The sequence below is a fragment of the Antechinus flavipes genome, chromosome 3 (genome assembly GCF_016432865.1).
Source record: "Antechinus flavipes isolate AdamAnt ecotype Samford, QLD, Australia chromosome 3, AdamAnt_v2, whole genome shotgun sequence".
Taxonomy (NCBI): domain Eukaryota; kingdom Metazoa; phylum Chordata; class Mammalia; order Dasyuromorphia; family Dasyuridae; genus Antechinus; species Antechinus flavipes.
In genome coordinates, this window is record NC_067400.1 from 84,136,900 (window position 1) to 84,160,058 (window position 23,159).

A 23,159-nucleotide genomic window follows, 5' to 3' on the forward strand; every position below is an offset into this window, starting at 1 on the left:
GGAGGAGAAAAAGAGGAAAAGGAAAAAGAAAAGTATAATTTGGGGTTAATAGGATGGCAGGAAATACAGAATTAGTAGTTTTAATCATAAGTGTGAATGGGGTAAAATCTCCCATAAAGCATAAGTAGATAGCAGACTGGATTAAAAGCCAGAATCCTACAATATGTTGTTTACCAGAAACACATATAAAGCACAGCAATATATTCAGAGTAAAGGTATAAGGTTGGAAAAGAATCTATTATGAAGTAAAAGAAAGTAGAGGTAGTCATCCTGATTTCAGATCAAGCAAAAACAAAAATTGATATATGCACCAAGTAGTATAGCATCCAAATTCCTAAAGGAGAAGTTAAGAGAGGTGCAAGAAAAAATAGAAAGCAAAACAACAATAATGGAAGATCTCAACCTTGGTCTCTTAGAGTTAGATAAATCAAACCACAAAATAAATAAGAAAGAAATTAAAGAGGTAAATAGAATACTAGAAGAGTTATGATGATGGATCTTTAGAGAAAATTGAATGGAGACAGAAAGGAGTACACTTTCTGCTCAGCAGTTCATGGAACCTATATAAAAACTGACCATATATTAGGACATAAAGACCTCAAAATCAAATGAAGAAAGTCAGAAATAGTAAATGTATTTTTTTCAAATCATGATGCAATAAAAATTACTTTTAATAAAAGGCCAGTAATTGGAAACAAAATAATCTCATCCTAAAGAATGAATGGGTGAAACAGCAAATCAATAATTTCATCCAAGAGAATGACAATAATGAGACAACATACCAAAATTTGTAGAATGCAAAGTGGTAATAAGAGGAAATTTTATATCTCTAGATGTTTACTCGCATAAAATAGAGACAGAGAAGATCAATGAATTGAGCTTACAACTAGAAAAGAGAGAAAACGAACAAATCAAAAACCTCAATCAAATATCAAAAAAAAAAAAAACCAAATCAAATTCTAAAATTAAAAGGAAAGAATAATAAAATTGAAAGTAAAAAAAATTGAATTAATAAATAAAACTAAGAGTTGGTTTTATGAAAAAAATAGAAAAAAACTTTAATTAATTTGATTAGAAAGAGAAAAGAGGAAAATCAAATTGTTAGTCTCAAAAATGAAAAGGGAGAACTTTCCACCAATGAAGAGGAAATTAGAGCAATAATTAGGTGTTACTTTGCTCAACTTTATTCCAATAAATTTGATAACCTAAGTGAAATGGACAACTACCTACAAAAACATAGAGTGCCCAGATTAACAGAAGAAAAAATAAATTATTTAAATAGTCCCATTAAAAAAAATAAATAGAACAAGCTATTAATCAACTCCCTAAGAAAAAATCCCCAGGACCAGATGGATTTAGATGTAAATTCTACCAAACATTTAAAAAACAATTAACGCCAATACTATATAAACTATTTTTAAAAATAGGAAATGAAGGACTCCTAGGTAATTCCTTTTATAACACAGACATGGTACTGATACCTAAACTACATAGGATGAAAACAGAGAAAGAAAATTATAGACCAATCTCCCTAATGAATTCTGACAAAAAAATCTTAAATAAAATATTAGCAAAGAGATTACAGAAAATCACCCCGAGAATAATACACCATGACCAAGTAGGATTTATAACAGGAATGCAGTGCTGGTTTAATATTAGGAAAACTATTAGCATAATTGACTCCACCAACAACCAAATTGACAAAAACCATATGATTATCTCAATAGATGCAGAAAAAGCATTTGATAAAATCCAACATCTATTCCTATTAAAAACACTAGAGAGTACAGGAATAAATTGACTTTTCCTTAAAATAATCAGTATCATCTATTTAGAACCATCAGTAAGCATTATATGTAATGGGGATAAACTGGAACAATTCCCAATAAGACCAGGGGTAAAACAAAGTTGCCCATTATCACAATTACTATACAGTATTATATTAGAAATGCTGTCTTTGTCAATGAGAGAAGAAAAAGAGATTAAAGGAATTAGAGTAGGTAATGAAGAAACCAAATTATCACTCTTTGCAGATGATATGATGGTATACTTAGAGAACCCCAGAGTATAAACTAAAAAACTATTAGAAATAATCTAAAACTTTAATAAAGTTGAAGCATACAAAATAAATCCACATAAATCGTCACCATTTTTATAGATCACTAACAAAACCCAACAGCAAGAGATATAAAGAGAAAATCCATTTAAAATAATTATCAATAGTATAACATATTTGGGGATCTATCTGCCAAGGGAAAGTCAGGAACTATATGAGCAAAACTACAAAACACAGTCCACACAAATAAAGTCATATCTAACCAATTGAAAAAAATATTAAGGGCTCTTGCATAGGTCAAGCAAAAATAATAAAGATGGCAATACTACCTAAACTAATCTATTTATTCAGTGCTATACCAATCAGACTCCCAAAAAACTATTTTAATGACCTAGAAAAAATAACAATAAAATGCATATGAAAGAAGAAAAGGTCAAGACTTTCAAAGGAACTAATGAAAAAAAATCAAATAAAGGTGGCCTAGCTGTACCAGATCTAAAACTATATTATAAAGCAACAGTCATCAAAATCATTTGGTACTGGCTAAGAAACTGACTAGTTGATCAGTGGAATGGATTAGGTTCAAAGGACAAAATAGTCAATAACTTTAATAATCTAGTGTTTGACAAACCCAAAGACCCCAGCTTTTGGGATAAGAATTCACTGTTTGACAAAAACTGCTGGGGAAATTGGAAATTAGTATGGCAGAAACTAGGTATTGACCCATATTTAACAGCATACACCAAGATAAGGTCAAAATGGGTTCATGATCTAGACATAAAAAATGAGATTATAAATAAATTAGAAGAATATAGGATAGTTTACCTCTCAGACCTGTGAAGGAGGAAGGAATTTATGAGCAAAGAAGAACTAGACATCATTATTGATCACAAAATAGAAAATTTTGATTATATCAAATTGAAAAGCTTTTGTACAAACAAAACTAATGCAGACAAGATTAGAAGAGAAGCAATAAACTGGAAGAACATTTTTACATTCAAAGGTTCTGATAAAGGTTCATTTACAAAATATATAGAAAATTGACTTAAATTTATAAGAACTGAAGACAGTTTTCAGATCACGAAATTGAAGCTATTTGTAGTCATATGAAAAGGTGCTCCAAATCATTATTGATTAGAGAAATGCAAGTTAAGACAACTCTGAGATACCACTTACACACCTCTCAGATTGGCTAAGGTGACAGGAAAAGATAATGATGGATGTTGGAGGGGATATAGGAAAACTGAGACCTTGATACATTGTTGGTGGAATTGTGAATGGATCCAACCATTCTGGAGAGCAATCTGCAACTATGCTCAAAAAGTTATCAAACTGTGCAAATCCTTTGACCCAGCAGTGTTTCTACTGGGCCTATATCCCAAAGAGATCTTAAAGGAGGGAAAGGGATCCACATATGCAAAAATGTTTGTGGCAGCAAACTTTTTGTAGTGGCAAGAAACTGGAAATTGAATGGATGTCCATCAGTTGGAGAATGGCTGAATAAATAATGGTTTATGAATGCTATGAAATATTATTGTTCTGTAGGAAACAACCAACAGGATGATTTCAGAGAGGCCTGGAGAGACTTACATGAACTGATGCTAAGTGAAATGAGCAGAACCAGGAGATCATTATATATGGCAACACAACACTATACAATGATCAATTCTGATGGACATGGCTCTGATTCAAATCAATTCCAATTGTTCAGTGATGAAGAAAGCCATCTACACCCAAAGAAAGGACCATGGGAGCTGAGTGTGGACCACAACATAGCATTCTCACTCATTCTGTTGTTGTTTGCTTGTATTTTGTTTTCCTTCCCAGTTTTTTTTCCTTCTTGATCCGATTTTTCTTGTGCAGCAAGATAAAGGTATAAATATGTATAAATGTATAAAAATGTACAAATAAATATATTGGTTTTAACATATATTTTAACACATTTTACATGTATTGAACTATCTGCCATCTAGGGGAGAGGATGAGGGGAAGGAAGGGATAATTTGGAACAGAAGGCTTTGCAAGAGTCAATTTTTTTTTAAATAACTTTTTATTGATAGAACCCATACCAGGATAATTTTTTACAGCATTATCCCTTGCATTCACTTCTGTTCCGATTTTTCCCCTCCCTCCCTCCACCCCCTCCCCCAGATGGCAAGCAGTCCTTTACATGTTGAATAGGTTACAGTATATCCTAGATACAATATATGTGTGCAGAACCGAACAGTTTTCTTGTTGCACAGGGAGAATTGCATTCAGAAGGGATAAATAACCCGGGAAGAAAAACAAAAATGCAAGCAGTTTATATTCATTTCCCAGTGTTCTTTCTTTGGGTGTAGCTGCTTCTGTCCATCTTTGATCTATTGAAACTGAATTAGCTCTCTTTATCAAAGAGATCCACTTCTATCAGAATACATCCTCAAACAGTATCATTGTTGAGGTATATAATGATCTCCTGGTTCTGCTCATTTCACTTAGCATCAGTTCATGTAGGTCTCGCCAATCCTCTCTGTATTCATCCCGCTGGTCATTCTTACAGAACAATAATATTCCATAACATTCATATACCACAAGTTACTCAACCATTCTCCAATTGATGGGCATCCATTCATTTTCCAGCTTCTAGCCACTACAAACAGGGCTGCCACAAACATTTTGGCACATACAGGTCCCTTTCCCTTCGTTAGTATCTCTTTAGGGTATAAGTCCAGTAGAAACACTGCTGGATCAAAGGGTATGCACAGTTTGATAACTTTTTGAGCATAGTTCCAAATTGCTCTCCAGAATGGCTGGATGTGTTCACAATTCCACCAACAATGTATCAGTGTCCCTGTTTTCCCACATCCCCTCCAACATTCCACATTATCTTTCCCTGTCACTCTAGCCAATCTGACAGGTGTGTAGTAGTATCTCAGAGTTGTCTTAATTTGCATTTCTCTGATTAATAATGATTTGGAGCATATTTTCATATGTCTAGAAATAGTTTCAATTTCTTCATTTGAGAATTCATATCCTTTGACCATTTATCAATTGGAGAATGGTTTGATTTTGCAAGAGTCAATGTTGAAAAATTACCCATGCATATGGTTAGTAAATAAAACTCTTAGATAATTTTTTTTTTTAAAGAACAGAAGGTGCAGAGAAGGGAGATGTTAATTTGCACTGGAAAAGAGCATATTCTCATCATCCTTATCCTAATGAAATTAAAGTCCAATCCAGAATAACTCTTAAACATATAGATTGTTCCAAATTTTTGCTTTTACAAATAAAGCAATTCTAAATATTTTTGCAAAGATTGGTTCCACTTTTAAAATCATATTTTAGGATAAAGTTCTAACAATTAAATCATTGGTTCATAAGACATAATCTGTTTGTAATTTATTATAAATTATCAGTTAATTCTCCAAAATGTTTACATTGATCGATTATCTAACTGACCATTAATTTTATAATTATTTGCTGTTTTTGTTATTGTGGTGGGCATAAGATAATATGTTAAGGTTGCTGCAATTTGTTTTTCTCTAGACATTGCCTCCATAGCAGAGGTGGGAGGTATGTAGGTGTAGAATATAGCACATATTTTTAGACTTTTTCTGATTTTTTGTGTCTCATATCCATTTTTTGTCCTTCCCCCACTTCTTAAAAATGACTATTTTTTCTCATAAGATGGTTCCCTGGGATGGAGGGGATGAAGGACTATTTGGAGAAATTTTGTTGATATAAAAAACCAATAATTTTTTAAAATATTTTAATTTATTTTAATTTAAATTTTTTTTATTTTAATATTTTAAATTATTAGTTATTTTAGTAATTTTATTTTAAATTATTAGTTATTTTAGTAATTTATTATCATAGTATATTAACGATTGTAATTTTAACAGTTATTATAAACATAATTGTTATATTAATTATTATTCAAAATTATATTATTTTAATACTTATTTTTAAGGCAGAGCCAAGATGAAAACACAGAGAAAGCATTCCAGCTAAACTCTCCTGTCTCTTCCAAACAATTTTAAAATAACAAAACAAATTCTGCAACAGCATAACCAACAAAAAATATTAGGATGAGACAATTTTCTAGCTAAAGACAACTTAGAAGGTTGGGAGGCAATGTTTGTGACACTGAGACAGGAATTGGCTGGAAGTACAGGTCACTGATAACATCAAATATGGGCTTTGGAGGCTGTGACTACTACATAAAATAATACTAGTGGGAAATCTCAAGATACCCCTCCCAGAACTAGATAAAACTAACCACAAAATAATAAGAAAGAAACTAAGGAGATGAACAGAATAAGGGTGTACCTCTTTCACTCAGTTATACATAGTACCTTCATAAAATAACTAAGTATTAAGGCATAACAACTTCATAAGTGCAGAAAAGCAGGAATATTAAATGCATCCTTTTTGCTCCATAAGGCAATAAAATTACATTCAATAAAGGATCTTGGAAGTATAGGTAGAAAATTAGTTGAAAACAAATTAATCTAATCCTAAAGAATGGGGGGTGGGGTGGGGGGGAGGACATTAAAGAACAAACCATATTAACAATCAGAAATTTCATTAAAAATAACAACAACAATGAGATAACATACCAAAATTTGTGGGATGTAACCAGAGAAGTACTTAGGAGAAAAATTTTATCCCTAAATATAATCATGAAAAAGGGAAAGGGACCCATGTGTACAGTGATACCTTTTTTGTTATGACAAGGTTTTGGAAATTGAATATATGCCCATCGATCCGAGAGGCTGAATAAATTATAGTATTGAATATACTATTGTTCTATAAGAAATGATGAGGGGGCAGCTAGGTGTTGCTGTGGATAGAGCAACAACTCTGAAGTAAGGAGGACCTGAGTTCAAATCTGATCTCAGACACTTAACACTTCTTACCTGTGTGACCCTGGGCAAGTTACTTAACCCCAATTACCTCAGCAAAAAAAAAAAAAAAAAAAAAAGGAAAGAAATGGAGAGCAGGCAGATTTCAGAAAAACTTGGAAAGATGTAAATGAACTGATGCTGAGTGAAGTGAACAGAACCAGGAGAACACTGAACATAGTAATAGCAAGATTGTGTGACAATCACAAACATAACTTAGCTCTTCTCAGCAATACAGTGATCCAAGACAATCCCAATAGACTTGTAATGGAAAATGCCATAACACACTCAGAGAAAGAACTTTGGAGACTAGTTTGCAAGGAATTGGTTAGAAAATTAGGTAGTACATGAATGATGCACTAGGTTTAGAACACGAAGACCAGAATTCAAATTCTGTCTCAGACGTTGAGTAGCTGGGATGATCCATGGACAAGCCACTCTCTTCTTCAATTTCAGGTTATTATATCAATAAATGCAGAAAACGCTTTTGACAAAATACAATAGAGATAATAATATCAACTACCCCTAGAATTGTTGGGAGGATCAAATGAGACTGTTGATTAAAAAAATTTATCACAATGTCTGGCACTTAGTATGTATTGTAGAAATGCTGGCTATTATTATTAATTTCTTGAATAGCACAATTCCTAGGTGAATGTGAAATATCTCTTCTGCGGCCCCACAGAGAGTTTCATGTTTTAAGAACATTAGTGCATTCTGCATCATCTTTGTTTTAAGAATTTCTTTCCTTGTAGAGGAAATTAAAAAAAAATACACTTAATAGCTAATGCTTTGTATACTATATGTCTTTTATGGAAGGATCTTGTAAAAAATGTCAGCCCACTGAAAGAGAACTGAATGGGATGTGAGGAGATAGGAGATTTAGTGCCTGCTGGAACACTTACTGACTAATCAGGCAAGTTATTTTCTTACCTAAACTTACTGATTGGATATTGCCGTAATCAAACTGAGCTCTATTAAAGACCTGAGCTTAAAAGGCCAAGGTTTCCCACTGCATCCAGTCATCTTGATTTATCTTGGCACTGGACTCAGATAACTCTGAAGGGGAAAGTGAGGCAGGTGACCTTGCACAGCCTCCCTTACTTAAATCCAACTCACTTGCATGTCATGGCATCACCTCCCCGATATCATGGTCCTCTTTGAAAATGAAACACAAACCTATTCAACATGCAAAGGACTGCTTGCCATCTAGGAGAGGGGGGAGAGGGAGGGAGGGGAAAAATTGGAACAGAAGTGAATGCAAGGGATAATGCTGTAAAAAAAAAAAATTACCCTGGCATGGGTTCAATCAATAAAAAGTTATTAAGAAAGAAAATGAAACACAAAAAACCACCAGACAAATCATTTTCTCTCTGAGCCTCTTTCTTCATGTGTAAAATGAGGGAGCTGAACAAGAGAGTTCTAAGATTCTTTCCAACTTTTACAGTCAGTCTTTAAGATTTGGGTTCTATTTGATTCTACTATAGCTTAGTTTCAATTTTAGTAAGAATTGAGAGAGCCTTCCTCTGCAATTTCTGTCACAAGTCACTTCCCTTTATGTTTCCTTCACCCACAAAATGAGGAAATTGGACTGTGATTCTTTAAGGTCCCTTCCAGTTTTAAAATTGTGTCATGGTACTTTGAGGGTTGTTCTTTTGAAGAAAGATGGGGGATAGGAAGGAGAGGTTCCTTCCTAAAAATATCTTATCTTTTTGCTGCAAGAGTTATCTGCATTCCCACCCTAGCCCCAGTCATTAAATTTGATAGAGGCTAAGTATCAAGAAATGCATGCCATTAGCACCTAGTTATAGTTATGTAAAAAAAAAAAAAAAAAGTTAAAATAAGAAGGTCCTTAGAGCCATTCTCCCCAAGGGTGAGACTCCTCAACATCAACCTTATGATAAGGTTTCTGTTCCTTATCCCCTCAGTGTAGAAATCTATCTACCCTATGTCCAATTAATAATGTCTTTCACAGTGCTTGCCTCCAGGTATAAAAATTCCCGGCCCCAATTTAACATGTACTCTAAGTCATAAATATGACCAAATCACCAAATCAAATTATTTTTCTGACTTCTCATCCTCCTGGATCTCTCCACAGATTTTAATATTACTGACAAGCCCCTCTTCCAGGGGTTGTCTCCTACTTTGTTACCTTCAGGGGCATCCTAGTCTTTTGATTTTCATTTTTTCTCTTTCTTTCATGCTGCAGAGGGTTATTTGCAGTGTCAAAGAACTTGTCTTTGTCAAAGGTCACAAAGGAAGACTTTTTCAATTCTTACTAAAATCGAAATTGAGCTGCATCAGAATCAAATGGAGACCAAACTTCAAAAGACTAACTATAAAAGCTGATAATAACCTTAAAAACTCTCTTGTTCAATCCTTTCATTTTCTGTATGAAGAAAGAGAAGTTCAGTGGGAACCTACAGAAAGGTTAAGAAGCCTGAAGTTAGAGAAAAATCCATTAGATTTAATGACTAAGAAATCACTGGTGATAATTCAAAGTCATGACAGTAATTTTTTATAATAATTTTTTATTTTTCAAAATTCATGCAAAAATAGTTTTCAACATTCACCCTTGCTAAACCTTGTATTCCATATTTTTCTTCCTACCTCCCCATCTCTCACGTCCCCTAGACAGCAAGTAATCCAATTTAATTAATCAATTGATTGATTGATTAAATTATTTATTATTAAATTATTAATAAAATTAATTAAGCATGTGCAATTCTTCTAAACATATTTCCATATTTATCATATTTATCCATGTTTATCATGCTGCACAAGAAAAAATCAAAAAATGAGAGAAAAAAACAAGTAAACTAATAACAACAGCAAGAGTGAAAATATTATGTTGTGATCCTCATTCAGTTCCCACAGTCCTCTCTCTGGATGCGGATGGCTCGCTCCATCACAGATCTATTGGAATTGGTCTGAGTCACTTCATTGTTGAAGAGCCAAATCTGTTATGGGCCAGAACTCTGAACTTGAAACAAGGAGCTAAGTCAGTGGAATTGATAAACACAAAGGTTATCTAGTTTAGCATGGTTCAGTATGATAGATTTAATCTTACAACAAATAATGGTTTCCTGGTGATATAATGATTGGTTTATACCCAGTGTAGAGCATATAAGCTAGGAACCTCAGCCAGGATTCATTCGGAGAGATTCAGAGGTCAGAGAAGACAGATGGGAACTCAAGCTCTCGGAACCAAGGAGAGAGGTAGGCCTCTAAGAAAGCTAACTGGGCCACAGGAAAAGAGACAAGACTTCGAAAGAGATAATAAAGGATTTGGACTTTAACCCCTAGCTACTCTTGTGGAGATTGCTGAACTGAAATGAAGGGCTGCTCTCAAGACTTCCAGAGACCACCAGGAAAACCGAACAAGAGAACATTACACAACTCCATCACAGTTGATCATCACAGAATTTTGTGTTACTGTGTACAATGTTCTTTTGGTTCTATTCACTCCATTTAGCATCAGTTCATGTAAGTCTCTCCCAGCCTATCTGAAATCATTCTATTGATTGTTTCTTATAGAATGATAATATTCTATTACATTCATATACCAGCCATTCCCCAACCGATGGACATCTACACAGTTTCCAATTCCTTGCCACTACAAAAGAAGTTCCAAACATTTTTGTACATGTGGATTCTTTTCCCTTTCATGGGAATAATTAGATAGCAAATTAGATATTTTCTCTGCTTCCCATCACTTCTCAAACCTCTCCAAACAAAAATTAAGTATCAAAGATACAACAACTTCAGCTGTTTCCATGGTCTAGGACTAAGACATCAAGAATCTAAAATGTTAAAATAAAAAAAAAAAAAAAACCAACAAGACACTCACTTACCCTGAATTCACTGGGCACTCCTCCACTAACTTCCCATGCTACTGACAGTGAGGCTGTACTAGCAGAACCTCAAGAAAAGACACACGCTTACAACAAAAACCACTTCTACTTCCTGGTCCCCTCCCCACTTTTACAATGCAGTAGAAACTCAGGCTCCAGGTTTGATAAATTCTCTCAGGTCACAATAACAAATTTGACCCCAACCCTACAGAAAAAAAAACCTACCAGTGTTACAATTTTCCAGGAGTATTGGTGTTAGGGAAAGTGGACTCTGAATTGCTGGTACTAGATGAGAGAAGTGAGGGAAAAAAAAAAAAAAGCACGGGACAGATCACCAAAACAGGAAGCTGTGTGAATGGGGAGCTTTGTAAGCTCTAAGGAAGAGCGCAATATTCAAATGGAGTCAGTTCTGACTACCCAAAAGTCAAATGGACCAGAAAGCTAAGTGGTGAACTGTGAATTGACCAGTGTGAGAGGATTCTGAGATCCTTTGAGATTTATCCCTGAAAGAAATCACAATAAAAGGGGAAGGAGTCAGAATGTAAGTGATAAGGAAAATAAAAAGGGAAAAAAGAGTGAAAGTACCAAAGATTTCATGAAAAAGAAAATTCAAAGAACCAGAAATATAAAAAAATAAGTCAGCAGGAAAAGTAGTAATAACAGAATGAAATGTGGTTTCATATCTATGAAATGAGTTTAGTCATCTATGAATAAATATTGCAAAATGAAGGGAAATGATAGAATATTTGATGAGACAGAGGACAGGTTCAGAGGGGACCTACATGAGGAGAACATGGAACCATAACATACTGTTGCTGAAAGATTCCAAAGAGATATGAGAATTTTGAGAGCAAAATGAATGTCCTGCACAAAAATAATAAAATAGAAAAACTTAAATCTGCACTCACCAAGGAAACAAAAGAGAGAACAATAGATTAAAAATATAAATACACAGAATTGAAGAACAACCCAGAAAAAAAGAAACAAAAAAAGAAAAGAAAGAAAATGTGCTTACCATGCAAGAAAACACACTGAACTTGAAGACAGAATGCATGTCTGATGCTCTATCTTCCATGACACCTACCTGCCCCCAAATACAGTGATTGAGTGATGGTAGGGTAGAGCCTGGAAATGGCTATGGGGAGTAATAAATATTTCCATAAGGAGGGCCAGGAGAAGGGAATAGGATAATGAGTGAAAGTGCAACTAGTGCTAGAAAAGGAAAGCTGTACAAAGGGAGGAGTCTAGTCTCTGTGAGTATAAGAAAATGAAAGGAAGAATAAAAGAAAAGTTTTAAAATGAAAGCAATATTCTTATCTACATCTTTTAAAATAAAATCTTGCTGTCTATCTAAAGATACAAAAACAAATTTTTGTCCTAGAGACGTCTGTTCTATTAGGAATCTCCACAATTAGAACTGTGCTTCCAGCCCTGATTAGTTTCTGAATTCTAAATTCACATCTCTAACTGCCAAAAGGTTATATCTAGCCACACCTTATCTAAAAAAAGAACTCAACTATTCTCCCTAAACCTGCTCTTTCTTTTTCTTTCAAATCTAATCCCTTAATAAATGCTTTAGATTGTATCTCTTCCAATCCAACTCCTTTCATTTTCCATTTAAAACAGTCAACAATCAAGTCGACAAGCAAGACTTCTCCCTCAATATGATTTTAAATAAAATGACTTAGTCAGCTTCCATAGATTTAATTCTATTTCTATACTGATCATTCTCAAATCTACCTTTCCTGTCCCAATATCCAAATGCCTTACAGAAATTTCAAACTGAATATCCTCTTAAATATGTTCCCCCCAAAAAATTCATTATTTTTCCTTCTAAACCCTCCTCCAATTTGTACTTTCTATATAGGGTAACTAGTCTACCAACTCAAAACCTAAGAATCATTCCACATACATATATGCACAAATATGTTTCAATCTGCATTCAAAGTTAATCAGTTCTCTTAGTAGAGAGGATTCTTAGTCAAGTATGGGTTAAAGCAAGATCTCTGAGATTCCTTCTGACTATAATATTGTGATTTTATGATTATCACTCTTTGATTTCTTTAGAACTTATTTCCTTATATTTTTTCCTCCTGGACTACTCCATACTTTCCTCACCAATTCCCCATTCTTTCTATTACTTTTTTTAAGTTATACATTATAATCATATTAAACATATTTCTATATTAGTCATGTTATGAAAAAAGTCAAAACAAAATGGAAAAATAACACAAAAAAGTGAAAATAGTATGCTTCATTCTACATTCAGTCTTTATACTTCTTCTGGATGTGGATAGCATTTTCTATCATAAATCTTTTGGAATTGTCTTAGATCTTTGTATTTCTGAGAAACTCCTGAGTTAGAGCTTCACATCATAAGATATTTTCTATGTGTAAAGTTCTTCATTGTCATTTTTGTTATTTATTGTCATCTGTATCAGAATTATCTATATTTGTTTTTTTTAATTAAGTTCTCTGTTTTATATGGACTGGTGAAAAAACTCTTAAGCTTCAAAACCAATATAAAAACACATGAATTCTTTCACACAGTCATGTGGAATGCATGATAGGGTTATGCAACTTTGGCTTATTGGAAATATTTTTAACACTTGTGATTATGGCCTATCAGAGTTCCCGTCAACGTTTCTTTTGAAATCATCAAATATGTTTTGGTGCTTTAAAAAATGCCTAAAGTAATTTTAAGACTTTATTGTAACTAGTTGAATTATTTTTTTTTAATTTGCCTGCTCTAAATTAAAGCATATGCTCAGAGGTAAATCATTTGATGATTTATGGTGACTCCTCTATATTTTCCTGATATTTCCAAAGCTGGCTGCATTGTTCAGAGTCTTTTAGTTTCCAAATTCATGTAAATGTAATAAAACAAAATGTAATAAAAAAAGCCATTATAATAACTAGACACCTTTAACATCTAAAAATTTAATTTGTTGAATACACATTTTTCAAAAAAGTCCAAAACTTGTAATATGCCTCAAACTGAATCCATAGTATATACTTATAACCCAGAACCAGAAGAAAAAAAAAAAAAAACTTGGGCTGACTTTAAAATACTTATATATAGGATGGGTTGAACCAAGATGGTGGAGTACAGAAATAAAGTTCTTCCAATTTTCCTTATAAACAATTCTAAAATAATGTCTCAAATCAAATTCGGGAGAGACAGAACAAAGGATTGGGTAAAAAAAGTTTCCAGCCTAAGACAACTTAGGAGGTGAACAGGAAAGGTCTGTCTCAACAGGATGATAGGCTCTGAGAGCAATTCACCCTTGATGAGTCCAGCAGCATTTGCATTGGCAGCAGCAACTTCAAGAGCTCTCAGCCCATGGCCAGTTGGAAAGAGAATGAAAGAGATTCTTTGCTGGTTGGATCCAGAACCGAGTTCAGTTATTCAAATGTAGTTACTGTGTCTCCATTCCAAGACAAAGGGGAGCATTAACAATTGTGGCAGGGGACCTAGACAGGGTCCTAGGGCCAGGAAGAGTGCTTGCCATAATGGCTAGAGGACAATAAGATTTCTTGCTAAATAAAGAACAGAACAGAGGCCAGTAGAACAGTAGCTACATCTTAGAAGCACTAAAAATCTACAGTCCCCTTGCCCCCCACAAACACACACACAGGGCTAGCTCTGAAAGTAGTAGTATAAAAAGCCTGAAGCTTAAGACAGTGCTCTCTCCATCCCAGCAGCAGAGTCTAATTTTAATATAAAGTTAAAAGTCAAGAATTAGGCAAGAAAAATTAGCAAACAATAAAAAAGAACATAGATATTTACTGAAATAGAGGACTTTCAGGAATTCCTGATAAAAAAGACCAGAGATAACAGAAAATCTGACTTTCAAATACAAAACTTAAGAGAAACATAAAAAGGTAATCATGAAAGAGAAATCATAAGGGAATCAATAATGTTTAAATGTTTACATTCCAATATGGGAAAATAATAATTATAACTCCAAAGAATTTTTCTCTTTAATAAAGCAGTAAAGAAGGAGTACACATAGACAGAAGGCATGGGTATGACAATGACAATGATGAGATAATTAAAAAAAATAAAATTAAGAGGTGAGAAAGAGGGATGCCCTGGGAGAAGGGTGGAAAAGAGGGAGAAGAAAAATGGGAAAAATTATAGGACATAATGGAGTTATGAAAGGAAGATGGAGAAGGTGGAGAAAACATTTGAATCATTCTCTCATCAGAACTGACTCAAAGTGGGAATAATATACACACTCAGTTGATTATAAAAATATATCTTACCTTACAAGAAAGTAGGAAAAGAAAAGGTGCCAACACAAAAAGGGTGAATTAAGGGAGGTAGTGATGAGAAGCAAAACAGACTTTTGAGAAGAATAAGAGAAAAAGAGAAAAAAGGAGAAACAGTGGGGGGAAATGGATTAAGGGAAATTTACATTTATTTATCATAGTGGAGAATGGGAATGAGATGAACTTACCCATAAAATGGAAGCAGATAGCATAATGAATTAAAAATCATAATCCAATATTATGTTTTTTGCAATAAATACACTTGAAATGAAGAGACACCAACAGAATAAAATTCTGCTTCAGCTGAGGTTAAAAAAAAGAAAGCAAAGCTAGCAATCACAATGTCAGACAAAGCAAAACCAAAATTAGGTTTAATTAAAAGAGATAAGCAGGGAAACTACATTTTGCTAAAAGGCAGCATAGACAATGAAGTAACACCAATAATAAACATATATGCAACAAATGGCAGAGCATCAAAATTCTTAAAGGAAAAGTTAAACAAGTTACAGGAAGAAATAGATAGCAAAACTATACTATTAGGGAACCACCAATTTCTTCTTTCACAGCTGGATAAATCTAATTATAAAGTAAACAAGAAAGAAGTTAAGAAGATAAATGGAATTTTACAAAAGTCAACTATAATAGGCCTCTGAAGAAAACTGAATTGGGATGCAAAGAAATATTTTTTTTCCCAGCTGTGATGGCACCTTCACAAAAGTTGAACATTGGAGCATTAAAAAGTTACAAACAAATGCAGAAAAGCAAAAATATTAAATGTATCTTTTTCAGACCATAATGCAACTAAAATTATACTCAGTATAGAGCCATGAAAACATAGAATAAAAATTAATTGGAAACTAAGTAATCTAATCTAAAAGAATGAGTGGATCAAAGGACAAATCATAGGAACAATCAATAATTTCAATAAAGAAAATATCAATGAAACTACATACCAGAATTTATGGAAACCAAAGCAGTACTTGGGGGAAAATTTTTTTTTTTAATCTCTGAACACAGGGCAGCTAATTGGCTCAATGGTTAGAGTGCCAGTCCTGAAGTCAGGAGGACCTGAGTTCAAATCCATCCTCAGACACTTACTACTTCCCTCAGCAAGTCACTTAACCCTAATTGCCTCAGAAAAAAAAAAAAAAAAACTTACATCAATAAAATAGAGAAAGAGCAGATCAATTAATTGGGTATGCAGCTAGAAAAAAGAACAAATTAAAAAACCCGAATTAAACACCAAATTGGAAGTCTTGAAATTGAAAATTAGAAAATTTCTGAAATAATAAATAAAACTAGGAACTGGTTTTTATGAAAAATAAATGAAAAGATAAATAAATCATTGATTAATTTGATTTTTAAAAAAAGAAAACAAAATTACCAGTATCAAAAATGAAGAGAGTGAATACACTACCAACGAAGATGAAATGAGAGTAATTATTAGGAGCAATTTTGCCCAATCCTATGCCAATAAATCTGACAATCTAAGTGAAGTGGATGAATATTTACAAAAATATCAATTACCCAGATTAACAAAAGAGGAAATAGAATACTTTAAAAAATCCTATCTTAGATCTTAAAGGAGGGAAAGGGACCCACATGTGCAAAACTGTTTGTGGCAGCCCTTTTTATAGTGTCTAGGAACTGGAAACTGAATGGATGCCCGTCAATTGAGAACAGCTTAATAAATTATGGTATATGAATGTTATGGAATAATATTGTTTTGTAAGAAATGACCAACAGGATGATTTCAGAAAGTCCTGGAGAGACTTACATGAACTTATACTAAGTGAAATGAGTAGAACCAGGAGATCATTATGCACGGCAACCACAACTATATGATGATCAATTCTGATGGACATGGCCCTCTTCAACAGTGAGATGATTCAAACCAGTTCCAATCGTTCAGTGATGAAGAAAGCCATCCACACCCCAAGAGAGGACTGTGGGAACTGAGTGTAGACCACAACATATCATTTTCATGATTTCTGTTTATGTTTGCTTGCATTTTGTTTTCCTTCTCAGGTCTTTTTTTTTCTAGATCTGATTTTTCTTGTACAGCAAGATAACTGTATAAATATGTATCAATACATTGGATTTAACAGATATTTTAACATTTAATATGTATTGGACTACCTGCCATGTAGGGAAGGAAATGGGAAAAAGGGAAAAATTTGGAACAGAAAGTTTTGCAACAATTTGAAAAATTACCCATGCATCTGTTTTGTAAATAAAAAGCTTTAATTTAAAAAAAAAAACTATCTTAGTAAATATGGAAATATGTTTAGAAGAATTTCACATTTTGAACCTATATTAGGTTACTTGCTTTCTAGGGGAGAAGAGAGGGAGAGAGAGGGAGAAAAATGTAAAACACCAGATTTTGCAAAAGTGAATATTGAACACTATCTTTACATGTATTTTTAAAAATAAAAAGTTATTATAAAAAAAAGAATCTCGGTTTTAAAAAAAACTTATCTTAGAAAAAAGAAATTAATAGAGTCATTATTGAAATCAGTGAGAAAAAATTTCAAGACCAAGTGGATTATTATCTCCAGATATGAGAATTCATAAGACAAATATCAAATTAAGAACCTTTTTTAAAACATTAGTTTTGCTATCCAAGCTTAAATAACAATCATAAAATATAAATGATCCTAAAGGACATAGGATGTATTGTAACATTCTGCTTGTATAATCTAAAGAGGAATTAAGAAGGAGTTTCGAAAAATATGTAAATAATATGTCAAGGGACAACATTCCTCTCAAAGTGATCATAATATCAGCCAAGCTTTATGACTGCAACCTCTCCAAGGCAATCCCAAAAAACTTTGAATAGAAAATGACATTGACATCCAGAAAAACAACTATATAGATTAAATGTAAATCAGCATATGCTATGTTCACTTTTTTCTTTTTTTTTCCTTTCCCATGGTTTTTCCTTTTTGTTCTGATTTTTCTCTCACAACATGATTCATAAAGAAATGTGTATTTAAAAAGTTAATATACATGTATAACCAGAAAAAAATAAAGCAATAAAGGAGGGAAGGGGAAATAACTGCATGCTAGCCATACCACTTCATTTGGAATAATAAATTCACTAGGACTGTCAGTTTTATCTGTCTGTCACTGCAGCCCAGTGAAAGACTGGCTAAATGTTGAATTAGATTGAGAACTTTGAATGATGATTGAAAAATCCAAAATCATTGAGAATAAACATATTGAATAACAGATCATTAATAAAGCTCAGTATAGCATAAAAAAGATGTTAAAGAGATTTACAAAACTATATGAAAATGCCATTCTGCTAATTAATTTTTCTTGTTTTGGAAAATAATTATTTTCATCAAAATATTACTTATTTTAACATGTAATAATTTGATATTTTTAAATGAATGAATTAACAAATGTATTTTTTAAATCAATAGATATGATTCACATAAATCAGAGTGTTACTCAAGGAATGAGGTGGAATTTCAACACAGACTACATTTCCCTTGTTCAAGATTCCTTAGTAATATATTGGAGGCAGAACCATGTCAGAGTGCATGGGGACTATGCCAGTTTCAGCATCCCTCTCCATAATAGAAAGGGTTTGGATACAGATAAATATTTTTTAATAACCATTTCTGGAAGGCTGACACATGTTAGTTATCTAAGTGCTATAGTATTCATATTTTTTCCTTTGATGCCTTATGTAGATCTAGTCTTTGGTTCTTTTTACTTTTATAGAATCCTAGATTAAAGAGGTAGATGAAATCTTTCACACCACCAAATCCAAAGAAACTGAGTCACACAGCTTATCAATGTCTGAGATTTTAAGTCCAGCTCTTTTTGACTCCAGATCCAGTATATTATCCACTAAACTATACTGTCTTTCTATTTCCTTTTAATCCTACCTTTAGACCAATCTTCTAAAGCTGAAATCTGGGTTTCTTGTGACTATTTTAGTAACAACACCTTTTTGGTAGACCACCTGGAAAGCAGTATATAAATTGTTTTTGGCATCGGTGGAGTGGATCTTCTCATCAAGGAAATAATAGATCTTAAAAGTATTGGAAGAAACATTCCTTCTAATAAGCTCATCATTTTCTATCATTCCTTTCATCTCTTCTCAGTCCTCACTTTGCTTCCCTCCCTCCCACTTTCTCATCTGAGAACTCTGTCTCCTACTTCACTGAAAAAAAACTGAGGCCATTCACAGAGAAGCCCCATTTCTTCCCTTATATCATCTCATATCACTCAGATGTCTTTCACCACTATATCCTTTTTCATCACTGCCTCACATAAAGATGTAGCCCTTCTATTTGTCAAGTCAAACCTTTTACACACCCAAGTAATCTCATTTTATTGTGTCTTCTCCAGCAAACCATTCCTCTGTCATCTTCATTCCCATTAATTCTCATTCTCTCACGTCTATTGGATTTTTCTCTATTGCCTATAAACACATCAGTAAAAACAAAAATCATTCATCCCTCTTCTTCAGTCCTCCCTCCTGAGTCTCCTGAACTCTTTCTACAATGCCCAATGTCTTGTCCTCCATTCACCCAGAAACCCCAAGGCTTCACATTGGAAATAGAACCCTCTGATCCTGAGTTCCACCCAGAAACTCCATTTTAGGAGGTTGCCAGATCAGTCATGTATTCATTCTATTTCAACCCACCCTCCCATTTTTTGTCACTCAGTACCTCATATCTTATTTCTCCTTTTATATGTCTTCTTCCTTTCTACTGTGAGCTCTTTGAGAAACAGGAACCCTTTTTGTATCTCCATTACTTAACACAGTGCCTAACACATAGTAGGCACAAGATAAACGTTTGTTGACAGACAATCCATAGTTTCACTTTTGTTTCTCTCTCCTTTCTAAAGTCTTTTTCATTCACCTGAAGCTGCTTCTTCCAAATTTACCAATTATCCATTAAAAGCAGATCCAGAGTCCTTTTTTCAATCTTCGTCTTTCCTGACCTTTTCTCTTCCTCTATACTGTTTCCCTTGGTGGTGATCAACTTCCATGGACTCCACTGTCTTTTCTAAATTGAAGATTCCTACATCTATTTAATCCAGCCCTTACACCCGTGTGTGTGTGTCTGTCTCTGTCTCTGTCTCTGTCTCTCTTCCTTTGTATCTGCCTCTGTCTCTCTCTCTCTCTCCCCTCACCTGCCTCACATCTACAACTTCCCGCCAAAATCTGAAGGCCCTTTTATCTTTCCAGACTTCTTATATCCCCTCCACGTACTCTCCAATTTTCTTAGAACTTCGTAACCTCTCTCCTTTCCATTCACTCTTCAATCCAGTAAAAATGGCCTGTTGCGTCTGGGACAATCTCCAATCGTCCTAATCTATATCTTGCCACTGGAGGAGAGAGTGAGATTGATGCACAGCTCTGCCTCATTTAAATCCAATTCTCTTACAAGTCAGGAAATCACTTCCCTGAAGTCTTTGGTCCTCTTCACGAAGGAAGGACTGAGTTCAAATAACACACACAACACTGCACCTGCCAACTTAAAGCATTTTCACTAGTTGTCCTCTATTCAGGGAACTCTTCTTTCCCAACTGGATTTCCCCGCCTTCAAGTTCCAACTCAAATTCCACTTTCTACAACGATCCTCTTTATTGGTAGCATCTTCCCTCTAAGACTGCCCTCAATTTATCCTCTGCGTATCTGTTACCAGCCCCGCTAGACTGAGAACTTTTTGAGAGCTGGTTCTGCTTTTTTTTTTTTTTTTTTTAAATCCCTAGCATTTAGCATAGTGCCTGGAACAGTAGAAGGCACTTAAATCCTAGTGCTAATTGAGTGAAAAAGTAAAAGGTTGTTCCCCTCTCCTTCCCTCCCCATCTTTCTTTCCCCCTTGAACTGTAAGGACTCACCGACAGAAGCCGCTTCCGTGTTCAAATGGTGGGGGAGGCAGTCTTTCTGTCTCTCTTGCTCCACTCTTTCAAAGTTAAGACAAGTCAGCAACTTCGAAAAGATCCGGACTGGAGCACTGGCTGAGCTCCGGGTATATTATTGGCTTCAGAAGCTGTCCCGCGCTGGAGTCCCAACCAAACAAAACGATTCTCAGTAATAAATCTCCGATAACAATTCTTTATGGACGGAATGAGTCATTTCCCCTCCCAATCTTCCTTTTTTAAAAAAAATTGTTTTAAAGGACCAGGACACGATTTCCTGATTTAAGAAGAAGTTTTAAGAGACTAAAGTGAAGTTCACTACTAGAAAATGTAATCTGGGAAATCCCCTGCACTGGTTCAGGACTGATAACTCCAGAAGACTGGAGGTTGATGAAGAAATTTCTTTAACATGAAAAGATGCTCCACCCCTCCCACCCTATTCCTTGTCAGAGATGGGGTTCACGGGTGCGAAGCACTGCATTTATTTTCACTTTTTTTCGATCATTTTAAGTTTGGATTTTTTTTCCCCATATATATTCTTCCTCTTTTTCCTCTCCTTTAAAAAGTATTTATTAGTGAATCCTCACAGTCTCAAATCCACCGTGCTCCAATCTAGCAGGGTAGAATTCCAACTCCCAAAGAGCAAAAGCTGTTTTATGTTTGCATCCTGAAAAACCAGCATTTGCCTTCATACTTGATAAATCCCCAATGAATTGAAAAAAAAGATGATCAGAGACAAATTAAATTCTTAATCATTTTTACAAGAACCTGAACCTTAAAAAAATTTTTTAAAAGAAAGATGGGGAGGGGAAATGACTCATAAAGTTCCTAAAGAACTCTTTTACAGCTTCTTTCTGCTTCTCCCTTCCTCACCTGCTATATCTCCTTCTCTTCTGCCTCTCCCTCCCGCACCTGCTTCTCTTCTTCCTCCACCACAACTTCCTCTTTCCTAAAAGAGCTTCTAGGGCCTTATCTCCACCAATTTGTGTCTACTTTCAGATTAGCTTCCTTGGACCCTTGGGGACCCATCACCACCCACCACGAGACTGGACACAACAAGGAATGGAAAGAAGGAGGAATGAGCATTTATTAAGCATCTTCTATGTGCTAGGCTCTGTGCTAAGCACATAACAAATATTTCATTTGAATACTCACAAAAGACCTTTTGAGGTGGATGCTGTTATCATCCTCATTTTAAAGTTTAGGGAACTAAGGCAGAGTGACTTGCCTGGGAAGTTAGATGGTACAGTGGATAGAGCACCAGTTCTAAAGTCAGAAAGATCTGAGTTCAAATCCAGCCTCAGACACTTAACACTTCCTAGTTGTGTGACTCTGGGCAAGTCACTTAACCTCAATTACCTCACCAAATTAAAAAAGACAAAAACAAAAACCAGAGTGACTTCCAGACTCCAAACCCACAACTCCATTGATAACTAGGAAAATATTGAACAATATTGAACCTACTTCCCAAGTGGACATCTCTTCAATCACTGCTGTTCTTGGACTCAATTTTCCAAGGTTAGAATAGTCCCATTCCTTCCAATGATTCTGAATCCCTTGTCACTAATGTACAAACTCTGTTCCTTTCTGTCCATTGATAAAGAAATATCTCTAAAGCTAGTAAAGACTCATTATTTTCATACATACATACATATATAAAAATACATGTCTGTATGAATACACACAATACAAACCTATATTTAGACTCATGTATAAGCCTAATTATTCCTGTCTGGATCCTTCTCCAAAAGTATCAGTCCTGTTCTACTATATTCTCTGGAATGCTTGCTCCATAATTAATAAATTTCTTTTCATGTTAAACCTCTTTCTTTCTCATTCCTTCTGTCTTCTGGCACTGACATCCTTCATAATGATATTCCTTACATCATGCATCTTTCTGCTACTGATTACATTGTATGTCGTACCTCCAGCTAGATAGTGCAGTAAATAAAGTGTTGGTCTGGGGAAAGGAAGGCCTGAGTACAAATTCCATCTTAACATTTTATTAGTTGGATAACTCTGAGCTAGTTACTAAATCCTTATCTATCATAGTTTCCTCATTTGTAAAAAAAAAAAAAAAATAAGATGATATTTGCACAGCACTTAGCACAATGCTTAGTACATAGTAGGCATTTAATAAATGCTTGTTTCCTTCCTTCCTTCCCAACTCTCTCCCTCTCTCTCTCTCCCTCTCTCTCTGTC

The 23,159-nt window shown here is 34.3% G+C and overlaps 1 protein-coding gene across 2 annotated transcripts in view; it reads right to left on the reverse strand.

The window, feature by feature from the left end:
* CASP8 (caspase 8) overlaps nt 1-21,252 on the reverse strand; it is a 66,444-nt gene extending 45,192 nt beyond the window's left edge. Inside the window, exon 1 of one of the 2 annotated variants that reach the window (XM_051983790.1) lies at nt 20,937-21,252. The gene's annotated coding sequence lies outside the window, so the exon portion shown is untranslated. The remainder of the gene's footprint in view (nt 1-20,936) is intronic. The other variant, XM_051983789.1, reaches the window with a different exon arrangement.
* Nucleotides 21,253-23,159: the final 1,907 nt, after the last annotated feature.